We start from the raw sequence: 25,660 nt of genomic DNA, 5'->3' as shown, positions 1-25,660 counted from the left end.
TTTTGTGCAAATAAGTACAGTTGCACTTGTTTTTTTCAAATGCGTTTATTCTGTAAAGGAATGAGTTACACGTTTAAAATGACTGGTTAATAGTGCTATTTTGAAGTGCAATGTCAGCACTATCTTTTTCCCTGCAATTTCAAATGCACTTGTTTTAATAAATAAATACAGCGTTTTAAAAGCATACACAATCTGTGTAAATATATTAGTCTGTGGTTAAATGACTTGAAAGGACTCGAAACTCAAAATGCAGGACTTGGGACTTGACTTGAGACTTTCCAGTCTTGACTTTGGACTTGACTCGGACTTGCCCTGTCTTGACTCGGGACTTGAATCGAGACTTGAGGGTAAAGACTTGAGACTTACTTGTGACTTGCAAAGCAATGACTTGGTCCCACCTCTGGTCAATAGTGCACAAATTACAGGCTCTATGTAATATATGAATATATATTTTGTTTTTGAAGAAATAGGGATTTTCGATGGATCGGAATTGACGCTGTGGTGTATTTGGTTACATGTACATTGCGTGAGTTGTTTACGTACGTGAGTTGAAAAATAAAGCAAACGTAGATCCACGGTGATGTCCGTGCCTCCTCTACTCAACAGCCATGAAAAGATTAGAACCCTCCCATATATATTACACTATATACATCCATTCATACGTTATATTACCGTATTTTCTGGACTATAGGGCGCACCGGATTATAAGGCGCACTGTCGATGAGCGGGTCTATTCAGGTCTTTTTTCATACGAAAGGCGCACCGGATTATAAGACGCATTAAAGGAGTCATATTATATATATTTTGTTTCTGAATGGAAAACATTTCCTTGTGGTCTACATCAGTGGTCCCCAACCACCGGGCCACGGGCTGCAGAAAAAAATAAATAAAATAAAAAATCATTATTATTTTATTTTTTTATTAAATCAACATAAAAAACACAAGATGCACTTACAATTAGTGCACCAACCCAAAAAACCTACCTCCCCCATTTACACTCATTCGCACAAAAGGGTTGTTTCTTTCTGTTATTAATATTTGTGGCTCCTATATTATATATCAATATAGATCAATATACAGTCTGCAGGAATACAGTCCATAAGCACACATGATGAAAAATACGGCTTCAAAGTCATACTGAAACATTTTGACAGATTTTTGAGTGCCGTGTGTAATGTTTGTTATTTTCAATGGAACATTTCAAGTTTTGGTGTTGTTTCCTGGCGTCATATTGCAGTCTACACGTATCTCTTATGTGTGACTACCATCTACTGGTCACACTTCTCATTACTCCATGTGCCAAATAAAATTGCTTTGAGATCGGTAAGCACAACCAGAATTATTCCGTACATTAGGCGCACCGGGTCATAAGGCGCACTGTCGATTTTTGAAAAAATGAAAGGATTTTAAGTGCGCCTTATAGTCCAAAAAATACGGTACTTTAATTTATTTTCATGTAAAAAAAACCACTAATTTTTAAAGGTGTGGCGACTTTATTTTATTTTGTAGTAGTAGTAGAGACTTCCTTATTCATTTACGAAATCTGATCAACTTCCTTTGTTTTCACCTTATTTAAACTGCATATGCAAGTGACGTCAAGGCCACATTGGGGCCACGTGGGCGTTTATACTGGAGTCTGATAAAGATCACAATCTACTTGCAGTGTAAACAGTCAGCTGTAAAAAAAATCTGATTTTGAAAAAATCTGATTTTGAAAAAATCTGATTTTGAAAAAATCTGATTTTGAAAAAATCTGATTTGGGCCACTTTGGTTTGCAGTGTAAACATAGTCACTGAAGCATGTTCAATCACTTTATTAACAATCAGTGAAAGCATTCCACAGGCGCCCCCGGCAACAATCATTTTCCAGTCCGCAGACTACCAATACTGAGCAGAAACAGCCAATGAGTGCGTCCTCCCTGATATCACGCTTCACCTGGCAACAGGTACTTTGTTTTAAGGGAACACACTCACACACTCTTCTCTCAAGAAACATCTCTCAACTGCATACACTAGATGAATGAAAGATAAATAAATACAATGAAATTAAATATGTGTGCTAAAGCATTAAATACCTTTCCTAGTAAGTATTTAAATATATTAAATAAAAATGATGTTTGTAATTCAATAACATTTTTGGGAAAGTAACAAATAACTATAATTAATTACTTACCATCTACGTTTCGTAATATTATCAAAGGGTTCAGAGAATCTGGAGAAATCACTGCACGTAAGCAGCTAAGCCCGTGACCTTCGATCCCTCAGGCTGTTCTGCCTCAACAAGCGTGTAAAGGATATCACCACATGGGCTCAGGAACACTTCAGAAACTCACTGTCAGTAACAACAGTTGGTCGCTACATCTGTAAGTGCAAGTTAAAACTCTCCTATGCAAGGCGAAAACCGTTTATCAACAACACCCAGAAACGCTGTCGGCTTCGCTGGGCCTGAGCTCATCTAAGATGGACTGATACAACGTTTAAAAGTGTTCTGTGGTCTGAAGAGACCACATTTCAAATTGTTTTTGGAAACTGTGGACGTCGTGTCCTCCGGACCAAAGAGGAAAAGAACCATCCGGATTGTTTTAGGCGCAAAGTTGAAAAGCCAGCATCTGTGATGGTATGGGGGTGTATTAGTGCCCAAAACATGGGTAACTTACACATCTGTGAAGGCGCCATTAATGCTGAAAGGTACATACAGGTTTTGGAGCAACATATGTTGCCATCCAAGCAACGATACCATCGACGCCCCTGCTTATTTCAGCATGACAATGCCAAGCCACGTATTACATCAACGTGGCTTCATAGTAAAAGAGTGCGGGTACTAGACTGGCCTGCCTGTAGTCCAGACCTGTCTCCCATTGAAAATGTGTGGCACATTATGAAGCCTAAAATACCACAATGGAGACCCCCGGACTGTTGAACAACTTAAGCTGTACATCAAGCAAGAATGGGAAAGAATTCCACCTGAGAAGCTTAAAAAATGTGTCTCCTCAGTTCCCAAACGTTTACTGAGTGTTGTTAAAAGGAAAGGCCATGTAACACAGTGGTGAACATGCCCTTTCCCAACTACTTTGGCACGTGTTGCAGCCATGAAATTCTAAGTTAATTATTATTTGCAAAAAAAAAAAAAAAGTTTATGAGTTTGAACATCAAATATCTTGTCTTTGTAGTGCATTCAATTGAATATGGGTTAAAAAGGATTTGCAAATCATTGTATTCCGTTTGCATTTACATCTAACACAATTTCCCAACTCATATGGAAACGGGGTTTGTACTAAAATTGTGCGCAAAGGATTGCATCATTTTTTAAGTGACCAAAATCAGGAGCACAATCCATTTAGCATGTCTGTCTCCATGAATATGCAGAATATATGCAGATCATTAGATCACCCACAATAATGGTAGGTGAACATTTTAACTGAAGAATTTAGCGCACACAGTGTGATTTATCAAGGCGAAAACAGTTCTGCGGGAGCTGTTTTGCATCTTTATTTAGCACATCTGAAATATTAGTGCAAAATATTAGTGCACTCTTACAGTTGTGCAGAAATAGCTGTGAGAAAGGAAACTATCTTTTTTGTAGTCAGTGGTTCTCAAATTATTTTCACCAAGTACTACCTCAGAAAACATTTGGCTTTCCAAGTATCACTTTAATAACCAACATTAAAATACAGTAGCCTAAGTATTCATTAGAACAAGGCAGCGGTTATATTTAACAGGTATATTCATTATTTTCGGTCACTGTAACAGTTTAAACAGTAACACTCTGTTTGAATATTTAATGAAATTATTAAATTAAACTTTTTCCACTGAGGGCCGCAGACTGAAAAATCAAAGCATGCGGGGGCCATCTTGATAAGTTGTTTGATTGTTATTCAACGCATGAATCTCGAGATCAACTTCAGGTCTGTCTGTTGTTATTACGTTTTTTTTTTAATTTTGTTTTTATGTTTATGCCCTTTATGTCAAAACCCTTATTTGTATGGCAAACCCACAATCTATGCAACATTTCCCCCTAAAACATTTCAACGTGGAATATTTGATGTGAAGTAATTGGAACCTTAAATAGGTCAATAATTCATAACAATAAAAAAAGAAAAAGAATAAGTGTTGAAAATAAGCCAAATTTATATTTATAGTTTTTTTTTATTTTAACGCTTAAGTCTGTAGTTCTGTTGATTATAAGATTTTATAATTTTTTCATACATACGTTAGGTCAGGAAAAAACTGTTCCGCTCATAAAGTTTGGTTCTTTTATGAATTTATTATGGGTCTACTGAAAATGTGACCAAATCTGCTGGATCAAAAGTATACATACAGCAATGTTAATATTTGGTTACATGTCCCTTGGCAGGTTTCACTGCAATAAGGCGCTTTTGGTCGCCATCCACAAGCTTCTGGTTGAATTTTTGACCACTCCTCTTGACAAACAGGTAAATCACCAAAAATGATTCCCGGGCGCGGCACCGCTGCTGCCCACACTTCCCAGGGGTGAACAAGGGGATGGGTCAAATGCAGAGGACACATTTCACCACACCTAGTGTGTGTGTGACAATCATTGGTACTTTGACTTTAAAATTGGTGCACTTCAGCTAAATTTGTTGGTTTTCTGACATGGACTTGTGTCTTCAGCATTGTCCACACGTTTAAGTCAGGACTTTGGGAAGGCCATTCTAAAACCTTAAAGGGGAACATTATCACCAGACCTATGTAAGCGTCAATATATGCCTTGATGTTGCAGGAAAAAGACCATATATTTTTTAAACCGATTTCCGAACTCTAAATGGGGGAATTTTGGCGAATTAAACGGCTTTCTAATATTCGCTCTCGGAGCGTTGTGACGTCACATCGGGAAGCAATCCGCCATTTTCTCAAACACCGGGTCAAATCAGCTCTGTTATTTTCCGTTTTGGAGACATCATGCCTCGTCGGTGTGTTGTCGGAGGGTGTAACAACACGAACAGGCACGGATTCAAGTTGCACCAGTGGCCCAAAGATGCGAAAGTGGCAAGAAATTGGACGTTTGTTCCGCACACTTTACCGACGAAAGCTATGCTACGACAGAGATGGCAAGAATGTGTGGATATCCTGCGACAATCAAAGCAGATGCATTTCCAACGATAAAGTCAAAGAAATCTGCCGCCAGACCCCCATTGAATCTGCCGGAGTGTGTGAGCAATCCAGGGACAAAGGACCTCGGTAGCACGGCAAGCAATGGCGGCAGTTTGTTCCCGCAGACGAGCGAGCTAAACCCCCTGGATGTCTTGGCTCACACCGTCAAGAGAAGAATATCGACCCTAGCTTCCCTGGCCTGCTGACATGAGGGTATGTCTACAGAATATATTAATTGATGAAAATTGGGCTGTCTGCACTCTCAAAGTGCATGTTGTTGCCAAATGTATTTCATATGCTGTAAACCTAGTTCATAGTTGTTAGTTTCCTTTAATGCCAAACAAACACATACCAATCGTTGGTTAGAAGGCGATCGCCGAATTCGTCCTCGCTTTCTCCCGTGTCGCTGGCTGTCGTGTCGTTTTCGTCGGTTTCGCTTGCATACGGTTCAAACCGATATGGCTCAATAGCTTCAGTTTCTTCTTCAATTTCGTTTTCGCTACCTGCCTCCACACTACAACCATCCGTTTCAATACATTCGTAAACTGTTGAATCGTTTAAGCTGCTGAAATCCGAGTCTGAATCCGAGCTAATGTCGCTATAGCTTGCTGTTCTTTCCGCCATGTTTGTTTGTGTTGGCTTCACTATGTGACGTCACAGGAAAATGGACGGGTGTTTATAACGATGGTTAAAATCAGGCACTTTGAAGCTTTTTTTTCGGGATATTGCGTGATGGGTAAAATTTTTTAAAAAACTTCAAAAAATATAATAAGCCACTGGGAACTGATTTTTAATGGTTTTAACCATTCTGAAATTGTGATAATGTTCCCCTTTAATTCTAGCCTGATTTAGCCATTTCTTTACCACTTTTGACGTGTGTTTGGGGTCATTGACCTGTTGGAACACCCAACTGCGCCCAAGACCCAACCTCCGGACTGATGATTTTAGGTTTTCCTGAAGAATTTGGAGGTAATTCTTCTTTTTCATTGTCCCATTTACTCTCTGTAAAGCACCAGTCCCATTGGCAGCAAAACAGGCCCAGAGCATAATACTACCACCACCATGCTTGATGGTAGGAATGGTGGTCCTGGGATTAAAGCCCTCACCTTTTCTCCTTCAAACATATTGCTGGGTATTGTGGCCAAACAGCAACATTTTTGTTTCATCTAACATCACACGGACAAAGATAAGACCTTTGGGAGGACATTTCTGTGGTCAGATGAAACAAAAAACCCAGCTGACTTTGTGCAAGAGTCACACCCAACCACAGGCCAGTATAGAGACAACAAGTGTGGAAATAAGCATTTCACGACAATGGATAAAAAAAAGATTCCCAAATTACCCCACATGCACGTTTTATGGACAAACCCATACAAGCATAACTAGAACATGCTGTCAGGCAGACATGCTAACCACTTGCCCCGCTGTGCTACAATTTAGGGCAATTCATCCACAATTTATCTGCCATTGCACATTTGACTGGAAAACATAAACCATTGTTTTCCTTTCTCTTTCAGTCTACTGTGCCAAAGAGCCTCATATTTAGTCACATATTCTTCATCAAGATCCATTGCTTTCAGTCTACTGTCCCAAAGAGCCTCTTTTTCAGTCATATATTCTTCATCAAGATCCATTGTTCTCAGTCTACTGGGCTCCATTAGAACTGCCAGCATCTCGAGCAGACAACAAAAGAAGATACGTTGGTGCAGAGACCAAGAGATGAGAGAGAGGGGCGGTGAGGATGATGATGACGAGGATGATGATGATGGAGAGCTGTTATTACTTGTGGAAAGACACTAGACGACTTGGCCCACACGGACCCTCAGGCTAGACGTTGATGGCCTGTGATTACGGTTTGGTACTTGACAGACCTCCAGACAATGAAAGGGAGAGCGGATGATGAGGCAGCAACACATAGGCTGGTGCTCCCCCACTTCCCCAACATCCTTGTTCATTTGAAAATATAAAAGCAGACATTAACCTACAGAGCGAAAGCCTGATAGGCCATATATCAATCAATCAATCAATCAATGTTTATTTATATAGGCTTAAATCACAACTGTCTCAAAGGGCTGCACAAGCCACAACGACATCCTCGGTACAGAGCCCACATAAGGGCAAGGAAAAACTCACCCCAGTGGGACGTCGATGTGAATGACTATGAGAAACCTTGGAGAGGACAGCATATGTGGGTAACCCCCCCCTCTAGGGGAGACCGAATGCAATGGATGTCGAGTGGGTCTGACATAATATTGTGAGAGTCCAGTCCATAGTGGATCCAACATAATAGTAAGAGTCCAGTTCATAGTGGGGCCAGCAGGAAACCATCCCGAGCGGAGACGGGCCAGCAGCGCAGAGATGTTCCCAACCGATGCACAGGCGAGCGGTCCACCCCGGGTCCCGAGTATATAGTATATAGTCATACTTGCCAACCTTGAGACCTCCAAATTCGGGAGATTGGGGGGCGGGGGTTAAGGGGGAGGAGTATATTTATAGCTAGAATTCACTGAAATTCAAGTATTGCATATATATATATATATATATATATATATATATATATATATATATATATATATATATATAATAAAATAAATACTTGACTTTGTCATGTTTGTGTAATCATGTTTTGTTTTAAGTCATGTTTTGTTTAGTTTCTGGCTTTTCACTCCCTTGTCTTGTCACCATAGCAACCATTAGTTTTCACCTGTCACGTCACGCACCTGTTTCACGTCTTGAGTCACGCACCTGTTTTCGTTAATCATGTCTGTAGTATTTAAGTTCAGTGTTTTTCAGTTTGTTTTTCTGACAACCTCGCACCCCATACCGCACCACATTTATGCTCTGTCCATTCCTCTATGATCCTGCTTCATGTCCCTTGTCACAGTAAGTTTTGGTTCCATGTTTATAGTCTTTTTGTTTTTTCATAGTTTATTCTCCGCCACTGTGCGCGCTTTTTGTTTGATCTTTTTTTTTAAATAAATAAATCATGTACCTCCATTCCCGTCTCGCACGAGCCAACTTCCCGTTGCATCCCGGAAAAGCAAACTCCCAAGATCAAGTCCTGACAGTAGGTCGTCAGCAGACCCGCTTTTCCGCACCTGAGTTGGACATTTTCGACGAGGCTTCTTGGGCGGTCCTGTGCGCGATGGAGGAGGAAACGCGGCGCTACTCCTCCATGGAGTATAGAGACTTCATTTGGTCCCAGGACGACACAGCGTCACCTCAGCCGCGGAAGCGCCGCCAAAGACGAAGGACGTCAGGAAGAACTTCCGCGAGCCTGCAGGGCACGCCGCTCCCACATGCCCCTCCCCCTCCGGGCGGAAGCAAGCAGCAGCCAGCCCGGCTTCGCCCTGATGACGTCAAAAACCAGGATTTTTTTTTTCTGAATTCTTTTTCTTTTGATTCCCCGCTCCCCAGGACTCAAGCCACACCCAAGACACAAAACAAATTTTTTTCACCCACTCAATCCCAGGTACAAGAAAGACAATTTGGACAATTTAATGGGGAAGTTTCTGCCCTCCTCCGCCCACCCCTACAGAGAGTTCCAGACCGCAGGGAGCGCGTCTGGTATCCGCCCCTTGAGGGGGGGGCTGGGGTCGGGAGCTGTGTTGGTGGGGTGGCTCGGCATCACCATGCCAAGCCACAGCCTCCCTCACGGCCGCCACCACCAATCTATCGACCCGTCAAGCCACAGCCTCCAGCAAGACCGCCCTCACCAGTCTTCCGACCTGCCAAGCCGCAACCCCCAGCTAGGCCACCTCCACCTGCTCCAAGGCTAGCTCCTCAGCTAGCACCTGTCGCTGCACCTGTTGCCGCACCAAGGCTAGCACCAGCTCCTCCACGCCAAGTCCAAGACCAAGACCCTCCACGCCAAGTCCAAGACCAAGACCCTCCACGCCAAGTCCAAGACCAAGACCCTCCACGCCAAGTCCAAGACCAAGACCCTCCACGCCAAGCCCAAGACCAAGACCCTCCACGCCAAGTGCCGCCAGTCGCAGCTCCACGACGCCAAGTGCCGCCAGTCGCAGCTCCACGACGCCAAGTGCCGCCAGTCGCAGCTCCACGACGCCAAGTGCCGCCAGTCGCAGCTCCACGACGCCAAGTGCCGCCAGTCGCAGCTCCACGACGCCAAGTGCCGCCAGTCGCAGCTCCACGACGCCAAGTGCCGCCAGTCGCAGCTCCACGACGCCAAGTGCCGCCAGTCGCAGCTCCACGACGCCAAGTGCCGCCATGCCAAGACCAAGACCAAGACCCGCCATGCCAAGACCAAGACCAAGACCCGCCATGCCAAGACCAAGACCCGCCATGCCAAGACCAAGACCCGCCATGCCAAGACCAAGACCAAGACCCGCCATGCCAAGACCAAGACTAAGACCCGCCATGCCAAGACCAAGACCAAGACCCGCCATGCCAAGACCAAGACCAAGACCCGCCATGCCAAGACCAAGACACGCCATGCCAAGACCAAGACACGCCATGCCAAGACCAAGACACGCCATGCCAAGACCAAGACACGCCATGCCAAGACCAAGACACGCCATGCCAAGACCAAGACACGCCATGCCAAGACCAAGACTCGCCATGCCAAGACCAAGACTCGCCATGCCAAGACCAAGACTCGCCATGCCAAGACCAAGACTCGCCATGCCAAGACCAAGACTCGCCATGCCAAGACCAAGACTCGCCATGCCAAGACCAAGACTCGCCATGCCAAGACCAAGACTCGCCATGCCAAGACCAAGACTCGCCATGCCAAGACCAAGACTCGCCATGCCAAGACCAAGACACGCCATGCCAAGACCAAGACACGCCATGCCAAGACCAAGACTCGCCATGCCAAGACCAAGACTCGCCATGCCAAGACCAAGACTCGCCATGCCAAGACCAAGACTCGCCATGCCAAGACCAAGACTCGCCATGCCAAGACCAAGACTCGCCATGCCAAGACCAAGACTCGCCATGCCAAGACCAAGACTCGCCATGCCAAGACCAAGACTCGCCATGCCAAGACCAAGACCCGCCATGCCAAGACCAAGACCCGCCATGCCAAGACCAAGACCCACACCAAGACCAAGACCAAGACCCACACCAAGACCAAGACCAAGACCCACACCAAGACCAAGACCCACACCAAGACCAAGACCCGCCATGCCAAGACCCACACCAAGACCAAGACCCACGCCGAGCTACGCCGCTGGACGCGTCACGCCGAGCTTCACCGCTGGACGCGTCACGCCGAGCTTCGCCGCCTGACTTGCCACGCCGAGCTGCCACGCCTGCCAAGTTGACGACGCGCCTGCCTCCTCGTCGGCTACGGATATGGCCGCTACCTGGTCGCCCGCCACGCCAAGTGCGCCCACCTCCCAGTCGGCCACGAATGTGGCCAATCCCTGGGCGCCCGCCTCGCCTGCTGCAGCGGCGTTCCACTCGCCGCCGCCACTTGACTTTGCCTCGGTGGATTCGGGGCCACTTGGGCTGGCGACCCACCGCCATGTCCCCCTCCCGCCCTCCCATGACTTTTGTTAAGTTTTTTCTTGGACATCTGGTATCTGTCCTTAAGGGAGGGGCTCTGTCATGTTTGTGTAATCATGTTTTGTTTTAAGTCATGTTTTGTTTAGTTTCTGGCTTTTCACTCCCTTGTCTTGTCACCATAGCAACCATTAGTTTTCACCTGTCACGTCACGCACCTGTTTCACGTCTTGAGTCACGCACCTGTTTTCGTTAATCATGTCTGTAGTATTTAAGTTCAGTGTTTTTCAGTTTGTTTTTCTGACGACCTCGCACCCCATACCGCACCACATTTATGCTCTGTCCATTCCTCTATGATCCTGCTTCATGTCCCTTGTCACAGTAAGTTTTGGTTCCATGTTTATAGTCTTTTTGTTTTTTCATAGTTTATTCTCCGCCACTGTGCGCGCTTTTTGTTTGATCTTTTTTTTAAATAAATAAATCATGTACCTCCATTCCCGTCTCGCACGAGCCAACTTCCCGTTGCATCCCGGAAAAGCAAACTCCCAAGATCAAGTCCTGACAGACTTTCAGTGAATTCTAGCTATATATATATTATTTTTTTAAATTATATATATATATATATATATATATATATATATATATATATACATAAATAAAATAAATACTTACATTTCAGTGTTCATTTTTTTACACATATACACACACACATAACACTCCTCTACTCATTGTTGTATTTGAAAGTGCAATGCTTTGCAGCCAGTAGCACAGCCTTTGAAGGAGCATAGGTATGGGCAGCATCTGTGAAATTGAATTTGCAGGAAAGGAGTGAGTTTAGGGTTGAATTGTCCATCCTCGTTCTATTCTCTGTCACTATCTTTCTAACCATGCTCAACTCCCTCTCTGATGACTTGCAAGCGTACTTCTTCTTCTTACTCGTCGTCGCCATGACTGTCTCTTCTTCGTTCTTCTGCTTCGTCTCCTTCTCGTTGTGTGTGCCAAAAGCCGTAGATGTTATAACGTGACTGGGCCGGCACACTGTGTATATGGAGAAAAAGCGGACGTGACGAAAGGCTGTCCTCACTCAGGTCCGCATGGACCTGGAGGGGGCGTGCCTTGTTGTCTGGCTGGAAATCGGGAGAAATTCGGGAGAATGGTTGTCCCGGGAGATTTTCGGGAGAGGCACTGAAATTCGGGAGTCTCCCGGAAAATTCGGGAGGGTTGGCAAGTATGCATATAGCGCTGAGAAATATTTGCCTGTCTTTGGAAATCGACTGAACATTCACTGGTGACGTAGTTTGAGGAGAACACTGCAGAAAGGTCCGGAGACAATGATCTTTTTCTGAATGTATTGCAACTCAAACTGTTACAGCTCAAGCCCCTGCCGCCACACAGTCTGCTGTGCGCTCCTCTGAGCATGCCTCAATCTACACACCTGCCGCTGAGAAAAGCTCCACGTCCTTCATAAGCCAGCGGATCCTGCGTTCCAGTGCCAGAACGTAGCTACTAAGCCCTACACGTCTTTCGCTCTCCTCGCCTATGTACTTCCTTACTCTCTGTGTCTTGTGTCCTGTGTCGTCACCCTGCAGCTCCTCTTCGTTCCCTGGATTCGAGCTGTGTGCTCTTGACCTGTTGCTTGCCCACGGACCTCTGAACCTGCCTTGCTCTTTCTGGACATCCGCACCTTCCTCAACACGCACCTTCAACAGCTCCTGGAAACAATCAGCTAAACCCAACACATAGTCACACCATACGTATTTGGATTACTTGCACACGTCATTCTATTATTTTAAAAAACACGCCTAAGGCTAAGCGACGTCCCTGTCTCAGTGCGGTCTCCTTCTTCACCGCACGTAACACAAACTAGCAAAAAAGTTGGGAACATCCACAACATGCGCAGATCGGTAGCTAACAATCTGTGGAGGGGGGCGTGGTCGGCGCGCCTCCTGCGGGAAGGGCGTGTGTATGGACCGGCCGCGAAGCAGCTGACAGGTGAGTGGATTGCCCAGCTGAGGCGGGTTATCTAATCACCTGTCTCCTTTATCAGCAGGGGCCGAGGCCATGAGAGGGGAGAGAGGAGAGCACAGATGCCCGAGAGAGCAGGAGGCCGCGCGCAAGAGACACTGAGCTTAAAAATATACAAAATAAAAGACTTGTTAAACCTGGATCCCGGGCTCCCCCAGATTATGTCAGTCCACGGAGAACCCACCCACACAGAGACTTCCACACAATCTAAGACACATTTTAATGGTTGCATTTGTTAGTTGCTGCGGCGAAATCAATTCAAATGTAACTTTTTTTTTTTTTAATTTTGCAATTTGCAATCCTTATGTGAGACAAGAACAAACACGTCTTACTTTTGGTATACATTCTAAATCATAAATAAATACCGGCAATAGGTGGCGAACATGGGGATTTGTTCTATTTTCGGCAATAAAGCAATCTGAAAAACGTCCAAAAGTATATACAGTACAGGCGAAAGGTTTGGACACACCTTCTCATTCAATGTGTTATCATGACTATTTACATTGTAGATTGTCCCTGAAGGCATCATAACTATGAATGAACACGTGGAGTGTTGTACTTAACAAAAACAAGGTTAAATAACTGAAAACATGTTTTATATTCTAGTTTCTTCAAAATAGCCACCCTTTGCTCGGATTACTTTTTCGCACACTCTTGGCATTCTCTCGATGAGCTTCAAGAGGTAGTCACCTGAAATGGTTTTCACTTCACAGGTGTGCTTGAAGATGTGGTGTGCGGAACATTAACTCATGTATGGTAACACTAGCGAGTAGTAGAGAATATGAAGGGATTTTTGGTCCTGAACATATTTTGCTTTATTTATTATTGATGTGTTTCTTGCTACTTTATGTTAACATGAGGTTTCCAGTTAATTTTATCATCTATTATTACACCCAAAAATGTGTTTCCTTTAGCCTTTCAATATCTACTCCGTCTATTTGTATTTGTGTTTGACTTTCCCTTATACTGTTACCAAATAGCATTATTTTAATTTGACTGAGATTCAAAAATAGTCTGTTTTTGTCAAACCATCTTTTTAATTTGTTCATTTCTTCTGTTATTATTTGTATTATCTTCTGTGTGTTCTCTCCTGAACAAATGTCGTTGTATCATCTGCAAATAATACTAACTTTAAGTCCTTCGTAACTTTACAGATGTCATTTATATAGAGATTGAGCAATTTTGGTCCAAGTATTGATCCCTGAGGTACGCCACAAAATATTTACAGCTATGTAGAAGTGAGTTCGCCTATATTCACATATTGCTTCCTGTTGGTTAAGTAGCTTCGGATCCAGTTCAAGATCAACCTTCTGATTCCATACCTTTCTAATTTGTTTATTAAGATATTATGATTGATCGTGTCAAATGCTTTTGTTAAATCCATAAACACTGCAGCAGCACATTGTTTGCTATCTATTGCATTGGTAATCTCTTTCGTTATTTCAATTAATGCCATTTATGTTGAGATGTTGGCTCTGTATCCGTATTGGTTATCTGTGAGTGTTTCGTTTTTATTCATGAACCTGTCTAATCTGTTGTTAAACAGTTTTTCAATCATTTTAGAAAATTGTGAAAGTAAAAAAACAGGTCTGTAGTTTGTAAACTGTTTTTTGTCACCAGTCTTTTAAATTGGTACCGGTACACCATTTTCATTATATCTGGGAATTTGCCCGTTTGAAATGATAGTTTGCTGATATATGTTAAAGGTTCTGAAATATCTTCAATAACCTTTTTTATCGTTTCTATATCATATCCATTACAACCAGTTGAGGTCTTGGGTATAATTTTATATAAAACATTTTTTATCTAAGTAATGTATACATTTATCACAGCTGTTATCTATTCTATGGAGGAATGTAGTCAATCATAAAACTAGCACCCAATGTTAATTAAAAAGTATTGATTTTGAATCGAGAATAAATTCTGAATCGAATCGTTACCTCCAAGAATCAAATCGAATCGTGTGGTGCCCAAAGATTCACAGACCTACTAGTTACAGTACCTCCCTGTGATCAAGGTGCGGCCAGCTCTCAATGTTAGCTCTTACAATAACAATGTCGGTAATACTTGGTTAATATTCAGGTCACGACGTGTAAATGGAGTATTGTTGGCAGTTTTTGGATGTTTTTTTATAGAGGGCTTCATGGGCAGAAGAGATGACTCCCATAAGCTACATTGTTAGCCGTCTGGTACAGTGGTGTCAAAGTCAAAGCCCGCGGGCCAGAATTACTTATCTATGGTCCCCGTGATGATATTTGATTAGTATTATAACCAGCCCGCAGGCCACAGCCGCCTGGTGCTGTTTTGCACGCACCAATACTCCATCAGTGTTGGCGCTAGGAATTTTCAAAATTTTTATGACTTGACCCCATCAAGTCATGGGTCACACAGTAAAATTTTGGGGTCCCACTTTTTTGTAACCGTGTTGAAAACAAATGATAAATATATGCCTTATCATATCTCACATTCTATATTGTGTTTTGGAAAGAGGTTGTCATAAACATTACGTAATTCATTAAAACAAATATAATACAAAAGAAAACAAATTTGTACATATATGTACATTTCTTCAGTTATAAACATTCATTCACTTTATTCTGTCCTTCATGGATCTAAACTTTACCGCTGCTGGTATTTTTTTCTATATTTTTATTGTAATATTTTCAGAAAGTGTTTGTTTTATTTTTGGCCAAAGTAAGACAAAGAAAACAATCTGAAGTTATCTTTATTTGTTAGCTTTAATGCCATGATTTTAATAGTCCGGCCCACGTGTGCACGGAGCCAAAATGAGTTTGATACCACTGGTCTAGGACAAGCCGTGTATTACAATTTAGAATACGTCAACGGCTAACGGCTCTCCTCTTCAGTGCTATTCTTTATTGTTTTTCTACTTCTTTCTTACCTGTGCTTTCACTCGGTTCTGTGTACACTTAGTACACCCGCCAGACACTTTTGGATATCGGCGTCGAATGCCAGATATCGGTCTCCGGTGGCTTTCACTACACACACAACATCCCAGAAGACATAGCGAGATCACCGGGCTCTCCGTGGATTGTTATCGGGTCTGGGAGGCGGCACAGTCGGAGAAGGGAGAGGAAGCAGAAAGGGGGCTGCAGGGCCGGCGTTATGCTACAGCTAAAGAAACAACCACACAAGCCACCTCTACCGAGCCTGTTTCTCTGCAATGCCAGATCCCTGGTGCATAAAACGGACGACCTGGAATTATTACTCGTTGGAAATCGCTATGTTCGTGACTGCTGTGTTTTGGCCATCACTAAAACGTGGCTTCACCCGAGGATCCCCAATGCTAGCCTGCAGCTAGCAGGCCGCACTTTGCTCCGCTGGGACAGGTAAGAGCAGAGGAGGGGGTCTCTGTGTTTACGTGCATGATAACTGGTGTAACAACGGGACAATCATAGACCAACACTGTTCCCCAGACCTCGAGTACATGTCTGTAAGATGCCGGCCTTTTTTTCTACCGAGAGAGCTAACTGTAGTGATCGTCAAGGCTGTTAACATCCCACCCGACGCCAACGTGAACACAGCGCTCTCTTTCCTGCTGAACGCCGTAAACGAACAGCAGCGGGTCCAACCGGATGGTGTTCACATTATCGCAGGGGACTTTAATAAGGCCAACTTAAAGACTGTACTGCCAAAGTTTTACCAACATGTAAAGTGTTCTACTAGGGGAGAGAACACTCTGGATCATGTTTACACCAATATCAAGCACGCATACAGAGCCACACCCCTCCCCCATGTCGGCCAGTCAGACCATCTTGCCCTCCTGCTCTCTCCAGCCTACTCCCGCCCTCAGACGCAAAGTCAGACCCACCATAAAGACAATTACAACCTGGCCTGAAAATGCTACGTCAGACATACAGAACTGTTTCAGCCATACAGACTTATTTGAACACCAGGATCTAGAGACTTACACAGGAACGGTACTGCACTATATCAAGTTCTGCATTGGGAATGTGACTCTCGATAAAATCATCCGGGTTTTCACTAACCAGAAACCCTGGATGACCAGCCAGGTCCGCTCGCTCCTCAGGGCCCGCAACGCTGCTTTCAGGTCAGGTGACAGAGCTCTGTACAGGGCTGCTCGAGCTGGCCTGAAGAAAGGAATTAAAAAAGCTAAGGCAGACCACAGCATGAGTATAGACTCCCACCTGTCCAGCAACAACTCACGAGAGGTCTGGCGAGGCATACACCACATCACCAACTTCAGAGGCTGTGATGTGTCAACAGCAGACCTGAGTGCGCCGCTAGCAGAGGAGCTAAATAGCTTCTTTGCTAGCTTCAAGACACCACAGCAGCACTCATCTGTTCCAGCCCTGCCCCCACGCCCTCCAGGCTCCTCCACCACCCCACTGACTGTACAGGAGCATGATGGGGGTATTCCTGACAGTGAACCCCAGGAAAGCTGCTGGCCCAGACGGAGTTCCTGGCAAGGTGCTCAGAGCCTGTACCCACCAGCTCACCTCCACCTTTACCAGGATCTTCAATCTCTCCCTGGCCCAGGCAGTCATCCTGTCCTGCCTGCAATAAGCAACACCACCTGCACGTTGAATACCGGCTCCCCACAGGGCTGTGTGCTGAACCCTCTTCTGTACTGCCGCTACACCTACGACTGCAGTCCGACCCACAACAACAACCTCATTGTGAAGTTCGCGGACGACACTACGGTGGCCGGACTCATCTCAAAGGGGGACGAGGGAGCCTACAGAAAGGAGGTCCGGAAGTTGGCAGACTGGTGCTCAGAGAACAACCTTGCTCTGAACACCAAGAAAACCAAGGAGATAGTCGTTGACTTCAGGAAACACAGCACTGACCTAGCCCCCCTCTACATCATGGGCGAGTGTGTGGAAAGGGTCCACACCTTCCAGTCTCTTGGCGTCCTTCTCTCTGAAAACATCTCCTGGTCAGAGAACACTACTGCCATCAATAAGAAGGCTCAGCAGCGGCTGCACTTCCTGAGAGTCCTCAAGAAGTACAACCTGGACTCCAACCTGCTGCTGACCTTCTACCGCTCATCAATTGAGAGCCTGCTGACATACTGCATCACAGCATGGTACGGCAGCTGCACCGTTGCAGACAAGGAGAGGCTCCAGAGAGTGGTAAAGGCAGCACAGCGGATCATCGGCTGCCCTCTCCTCTCCCTGACAGACATTTACATCTCCCGCTGCCTCAGCAGAGCTACAAACATTATCAAGGACAGCTTTCACCCTGTGGGGGGTTTGGGTTTGGTGGTAGCGGGGGTGTATATTGTAGCGTCCCGGAAGAGTTAGTGCTGTAAAGGGTTCTGGGTATTTGTTCTGTTGTGTTTATGTTGTGTTACGGTGCGGATGTTCTCCCGAAATGTGTTTGTCATTCTTTTTTGGTGTGGATTCACAGTGTGGCGTATATTTCTAACATTGTTAAAGTTGTTTATACGGGCACCCTCAGTGTGACCTGTATCGCTGTTGAACAAGTATGCATGCATTCCCGTATGTGTTCATACAGAAGACGCACATATATTGTGATTGGGCCGGCACGTTGTTAAAATGGATGAAAAGCGGACGTGACGACAGCTCATAGCGGACGTTAAAGGCAGTGTTTTTAAGGCACGCCCCCAAGACTGTGGTCCGGGTGGGCTATGAGATATAATGACTGATGAACACCTTCGTTCGATAATGAAGGTTGCCTCATCTCAAAGCCTGAGCCCCAACATTAATGAATTAGCATCCAAGAAAAGATGGCAGGTATCTGGCTTGGGCACATCAGATTTGATCAGTGTGTTGTAAACTGAGCAGTTTAAAGTCCTGATTGGTTAGTTTATTCATTGTTATTTTATTTTCAAATTTATTAGCCTGTGGAAAAAGTTAATGTTGATATTTACCTCAGAAGGCTGCAAATAGAAAAGAGGCATTCAATTTTTGTTTAAATTGTATTTGATATGCCATTGATATTTTTGAATTATTATTATTATTTGAAACTCGATTTTGCATGTCACTATAAAGTTATATAAGCCTTGCTTGTTCAATATTCAATGCAAAGCATGTTTGGGTCCCTATTAAAAGGTTAATTTGTTCAACCTTGGCCCGCGGCTTTGTTCAGTTTTAAATTTTGGCCCACTCTGTATTTGAGTTTGACACCCCTAGTTTAGCACCTCCATGTGTGCAATTTTTACTTTCCACCCACAGTCTGAATGCTTCTATATAAATAATATTTAATATTTAAACAACACATTTAGAACCTTCGTTCTCAGGACTGGACTGTGCACCTTACCTCCTTTTGCACTATTTATTTTCTTTCTTTCCTATGTTTTGCATATTTATAGACTGTCACACTGACACTGGAGCTGCTTTTAATCTCATTGTACCTGTGTATAGTGACAATAAAAAGGCATTCTATTCATTCTATAAAAGAGAAAAAAAATGTGTGTTCTTGTTTCGAATAGTGATTGTGAATGATCGGTAACGTAAAAAAATGTGAAGTTCTCCTTTCATTTTGAAGCTTACTTTACACTGAACAGGAAGTCAGTGTGTGCAGGTTTCAATGCTGTGTAACTTGACAGTAGCTATATTGCTGGTGTTGTAGCGATAATGAAGAAGCTAACAATATTACAAAACACGTCGACATAAACTGACCTATTTTTCATAGAAATGGCCCCTTTAGGTCTCAAATATTATGTTGACAAAGACAGTTGACCATGTTTTTTCACGCCAGCACTTTTTTGCAATAACAAAATCTCGGTGGACCAGAACTTGATGAGTTTGTTAAACTTAAACGGGTCCCACTGTACTGTACTCCTTCTCCTGTTCTTTCGTGCTTTCCCCCAAAAGCCCCTTTGATGAGGCCGGGTCCTTATCATGGAATAAATATTGCCAAAATCCAAAGAAATGCAAAACCGATACAATCCCTTGTTTGTGACTAAACTTGGGTTTGGTGAAATACGAGATCAGCTGAGGTGCCTCGTGTGACAACATGTCTGTGTCTGAGGTTTTGTGCAACTTTTTCCTGTAAATGTTTGTGAAATTGCAAATTCCATACCACTGGGTATTAGTCATGTCTGATAGTAACATGTGGAAAGGTCATATTGTGGTACTTCAGTTTTTGTACTACCAACTTTTTGTATGATTTGGCTTTGGACGGAAAGTTGCACTAACAATTGCCTCCTGTTTTCCTATATATTCTTCGTATTCATACAGCCCAACTTTGCGGATGTTTTTTTAGGACTGTGATATAATCCACCATGGGGCCAACACTTTGATAAAGAAGGTGAGAAACACTACTGCATTTATGAAATAATTCAATAGTTTGCCACAAGAGTCTTTATTGCTGTTATTACGGCTATGATATGTTTGATTGATATATGATTTATATTTTATTTTTACGTATATATTATTATACATTTAATACTATTTTTAGATGACTTTAAATTTAGGTATTCTCCAGTGTGGATGTCTCGACAGTTGAATTTTTCCCCAATTGTCAGGGGTTTAGTTTTTGTTATGGTAAATAGTACTGTGTGTGTGTGTGTGTGCGTGTGTGTGTGTGTGTGTGTGTGTGTGTGTGTGTGTGTTTGTATGTACTGCATGGGTTTTCTTCTTATTTCTTTTTTTAGTGTAAAGCATTTTGTGTTGCCACTTGCATGTACAGTATATGAGTAGTGCTGTATAGATAAAGATTAATTTGATTTAATAGTAAAAATACAAGTGATGTTAAATGTATCCATTTGAGTCACCATTTGTAGGTGTTTCACTCTATTTTCCATGCAAATCTATAATTATTCTCTGTAAGTATCCATTTGTATGTGTTTCACTTTATTTTCCATGCAAATCTATAATTATTCTCTGTAAAATGGTTTATGGTTTGCGTTTATTTTGAACATGCACACAGTTACAACATGATACATCACAATTTCCTGTTTCTCTTTTCAACATGTTCAAAAAGGAGAAGGTAGATGCAGAGTTTATTTAATCCTACCCCTTTTCCATTTCATAGAAATTGCTAACACCTATGTGCACTTCCTGTTCTTAATTTGCTCACAATATACTCCATAAATAAAAATAAAAAAACATAATAAATAGTGAAGTAAGTTGTATTTCATATAATGAGATGAATGAGATTATCAATAATTTTAAAAAGTTAATTATGGTTCTTCTTCTTTGTACTTAGTTAACACTTTAGGTTTGAACAGTTTCTTAAACTGGATCATATTAGCACATTGTTTGATTTTTTTTACTTAAACCATTCCATAATTGAATTCCACATACTGATATGCCCGCTTCCTCCCACCTCCAAAGACATGCACCTGGGGATAGGTTGATTGGCAACACTAAATTGGCCCTAGTGTGTGAATGTGAGTGTGAATGTTGTCTGTCTATCTGTGTTGGCCCTGCGATGAGGTGGCGACTTGTCCAGGGTGTACCCCGCCTTCCGCCCGATTGTAGCTGAGATAGGCTCCAGCACCCCCCGCAACCCCAAAGGGAATAAGCGGTAGAACATGGATGGATGGATGGATGGATATGCTAAATGTTTTTAAGTGTTGTACGTGCCTACGAATGTTTTAAGTTCGATTTTTCTCTTCTATTTAGTTCTTCAGGATATATTTAGTTATTTTTCTATGTGTGTTTGACTTTCTCTTATACTGGAAACCACTAATATTATTTACATTTTACTAAGATTTAAGGATAGTCTGTTTTTATCGAACAATCTCTTTAAAGGGGAACATTATCACCAGACCTATGTAAGCATCAATATATACCTTGATGTTGCAGAAAAAAGACCATATATTTTTTTAACCGATTTCCGAACTCTAAATGGGTGAATTTTGGCGAATTAAACGCCTTTCTATTATTCGCTCTCGGAGCGATGACGTAACAACGTGACGTCACATCGGGAAGCAATCCGCCATTTTCTCACTTCCGTCGGTGTGTTGTCCGAGGGTGTAACAACACAAACAGGGATGGATTCAAGTTGCACCAGTGGCCCAAAGATGCGAAAGTGGCAAGATATTGGACGAAATTTGTTCAAAATACGAGGGTGTGGGGAAAGCCGACGAAAGGGTCAGTCGTTTGTTCCGCACACTTTACCGACGAAAGCTATGCTACGACAGAGATGGCAAGAATGTGTGGATATCCTGCGACACTCAAAGCAGATGCTGACATCAACTCCAAAACTGGACAGATCAGCTTTCAGGAAAAGAGAGCGGATGAGGGTATGTCTACAGAATATAGGGAATAAGCGGTAAAAAATGGATGGATGGATTATACATAAACTGTGTTTACCAATAATTTAGCTTAAAAACATTTATTTTTTTCAATCATTCGAGTACATTCGGGTAGTCTTGTGTAATGCAGTATTTTGTGTCTATTTAGGTATGGTTAACCTGAGTGCTGAAATCGTGGAAAAATATATGTTCTTAGCGCGCCTGAAATGGGCTGTCTGCACTCTCAAAGTGCATGTTGTTGCCAAATGTATTTCATATGCTGTAAACCTAGTTCATAGTTGTTAGTTTCCTTTAATGCCAAACAAACACATACCAATCGTTGGTTAGAAGGCGATCGCCGAATTCGTCCTCGCTTTCTCCCGTGTCGCTGGCTGTCGTGTCATTTTCGTCGGTTTCGCTTGCATACGGTTCAAACCGATATGGCTCAATAGCTTCAGTTTCTTCTTCAATTTCGTTTTCGCTATCTGCTTCCATACTACAACCATCCGTTTCAATACATGCGTAATCTGTTGAATCGCTTAAACCGCTGAAATCCGAGTCTGAATCCGAGCTAATGTCGCTATACCTTGCTGTTCTATCCGCCATGTTTGTTTGTATTGGCATCACTGTGTGACGTCACAGGAAAATGGACGGGTGTATATAACGATGGTTAAAATCAGGCACTTTGAAGCTTTTTTTAGGGATATTGCGTGATGGGTAAAACTTTGAAAAAAACTTCGAAAAATAAAATAAGCCACTGGGAACTGATTTTTAATGGTTTTAACCCTTCTGAAATTGTGATAATGTTCCCCTTTAATTTAATAATTTCTTCTGTTATTATTTGTATTAGCTTCTGTGTGTTTTCTCCTGAACAAAACACAGTTGTATTGTCTGTGAATAATATTAACTCTAAGTCTTTGTAACTTTACAAATGTCGTTTGTATACAAATTTAACAATTTTGGTCTCAGTATTGATCCTTGTGGTACGCAATAGGATATATTAGTGTTGTAGACGTGTGTTTTGTATTCAAATTGTATGTGTTTGGAACGGATTATTTAGATTTATTTAATTCATTTTGGGAAAAGTTGCTTACATTTTCGTACGATTTAGTGTTTGTCTGACGTTTTTGGAACGGATTACAGTCGTCCATCGTTTTTTGTAGCCAATTGGTTCCAGGCCTAGTCGTGATAAACAAGTTCCCGCGGAGTAGGATTAATATTATTACATACATACATTAATACATCAAAATCTGTTCACCCTTTAGTGTGTTCTACTATAGATTATTGTAGATTACCCTGAGGGATCCCCCAAGCATCATTGCTATGGCCGTCGGACGGCCACTAAAACACGACAACGACGTGGAAATACTTTGTCACGTCTTGAGTAATTACAAATGGACAAATGGACCTTCATGTACTGAAAACTTGTTCTGCAAACACTTGGTCAACTTGACACTCACAGCTACAACCATTAGTCGTGTTGTTAGCATTCCGTCCTAGCACTCCACATCACTTCAGTCAAAACTGTATTATTAATGTCAAGAATGATGTGCATCAACTGAGTTAATCTCCACTTTGCTGGGACAGCTGCTGATAGCTAATAGATGTCATTTTAGCCTGAATGCTACATCTAACTGTTTTTTTTTTTTTCCAATTACAGTACCATCAAAGTCTAACAAATGAGGAGATTATAAAGGAGGAGTTGAGGATGAAGTGCATCAAAAAGTTGGTTTGTCAAAAGTTGGTCAACTTGATTTTTACGGTGAAGCTACATTAGCGCCAAATTAGCCACTTGTATTGTTGTTAGCATTGTTCACTCTTAAACTGGAAACGGAAGTCCCGCTTGGTAAATATATCTTTATCGATCGCCACTTCACGATCATAGAAAATAAGACAAACACTGCAATGTAGCATATAATACATAACATACATACACTATATTGCCAAAAGTATTTGGCCACCCATCCAAATGATGAGAATCAGGTGTCCTAATCACTTGGCCCGGTCACAGGTGTATAAAATCAAGCACTTAGGCATGGAGACTGTTTCTACAAACATTTGTGAAAGAACGGGCTGCTCTCAAGAGCTCAGTGATTTCCAGCGTGGAACTGTCATGGGTTTGGAGGTTGCCAGGAGAACGGTACATTTCGGACTGCATTGTGCCGAGTGTGAAATTTGGTGGAGGAGGAATTATGGTGTGGGGTTGTTTTTCAGGAGTTGGGCTTGGCCCCTTAGTTCCAGTGAAAGGAACTTTAAATGCTCCAAGATACCAAAATATTTTGGACAATTCCATGCTCCCAACCTTGTGGGAACAGTTTGGAGCAGGCCCCTTCCTCTGACTGGCCTGTACAGCGAAGTATTTTAGCATGTATGAGCCAGTGCGCCTTACAACAAGATAGACTCCTGCAAAGCTCTCTTTAGGTAAACCTCTACCATACCCTCAAAGATTGATATAAGGCGATCAGTGGGGTCCATAAAATACCGATCACTACAATTCCCGAGATTGCGTCATGTAGAAGTCCTTATATATTTTTACTCTTTCGAAAAAGTTACGCTCGTAGGTCGGCTGCCTAAACCTGCTTGGTGGATAGTGCCCCCACGTCACAGAAGGTTTAGACATCACTGGGTCAATATTTTGTAACTTTCATTTTACTTTTTTTTTTAATTCCTTCTTTTTAGAGACTTTCATAAAGACCTACCGTATTTTCGGGACCATAGGGCACACCAGATTATAAGGCGCACCGTCGATGAATGGTCTATTTTCAATCTTTTTTCATATATAAAGCGCACCGGATTATAGGGCGCAGTAAAAGGAGTCATATTATATATATTTTTTTTCTGAATTGAAAACACATGTGGTCTACATAACATGTAATGGGGGTTCTTTGGTCAAAATGTTGCATAGATTATGTTTTCTGACAGTCGCTTCAGGATGCGCCGTTTTGTGGCCGTTCTTATTTACGTGGCTCACCTTCGGCAGCGTCATTTTTGTTGTAGCGGTGTAGCGTGCAAGGACGGGAGTGGAAGAAGTGTCAAAAGATGGAGCTAACTGTTTTAATGACATTCAAACTTTACTTAAATCAATAAAGGAGCAGCATCTCCTCATCCGCCGTAAATGTGTCCCGTGAAAAACCGTCCGACCAAAACTCTCTAATAACTAAAGTTCCTTGGGTGAATAATGTAAACTCACTACACCGGTACGTTTTAGTGCTTTCATGGCAGATATAAGAAATAACTTTACACTACTTTATATTAGAAATGGCAACAGGGGAGGATGAATGTCCCATAACAAGAAGATAGAGAAAAATAAGAAGCTTATCGACTACGGTGTCGGCACTGACTACAAAGGCGGACGTGCACAATTTTTCAGGACTTATGCAGAGCCCAAATACAGATCAGCAGGTACCAGAAAGTAAAAAAAGTTGCTTTTGCATAATATTGCGAAACAAAACGCCAGATAATATGTTTTACCTTATACACACACCATAATAATACTTGTATGTTGAAGCACAGTACAATCCATCAAGCGTTGCGGCTGTGTGACTGCCATCACATTGCAGTCTACATGTATCTCTTATGTTTGACTGACATCTACTGGTCACACTTATCATTACAGTATGTACAAAATAAAATAGCTTCGAGGTCGGTAAGCAAAACCAGAATTATTCCGTACATTAGGTGCACCGGGTTATAATAATAATACTGTCGAGTTCAGAGAGAGAAAAAAGATTTTAAGTGTGCCTTATAGTCCGGAAAATACAGTACTCTGTAAGTCTGTAAATATGAGATATTTTGGTGAAAACCAATGCAATTGACTATAGTGGAAAAATAAGTGTATATGGAGATATCCGCTGACATAAC

The 25,660-nt window shown here is 42.6% G+C and overlaps 1 protein-coding gene across 2 annotated transcripts in view; it reads right to left on the bottom strand.

Moving 5' to 3' along the window:
• The window catches only part of LOC133615993 (synaptotagmin-7-like), a 464,522-nt gene that overhangs the window by 102,555 nt on the left and 336,307 nt on the right, over nucleotides 1-25,660 (bottom strand). The gene's annotated exons all lie outside the window — the stretch shown is intronic.

The sequence above is a fragment of the Nerophis lumbriciformis genome, linkage group LG15, assembly GCF_033978685.3.
Source record: "Nerophis lumbriciformis linkage group LG15, RoL_Nlum_v2.1, whole genome shotgun sequence".
In the NCBI taxonomy this organism is placed as follows: Eukaryota; Metazoa; Chordata; class Actinopteri; order Syngnathiformes; family Syngnathidae; genus Nerophis; species Nerophis lumbriciformis.
The sequence above is the reverse complement of the archived record's forward strand: the minus strand, read 5'-3'. Positions and strand labels throughout refer to the sequence as shown.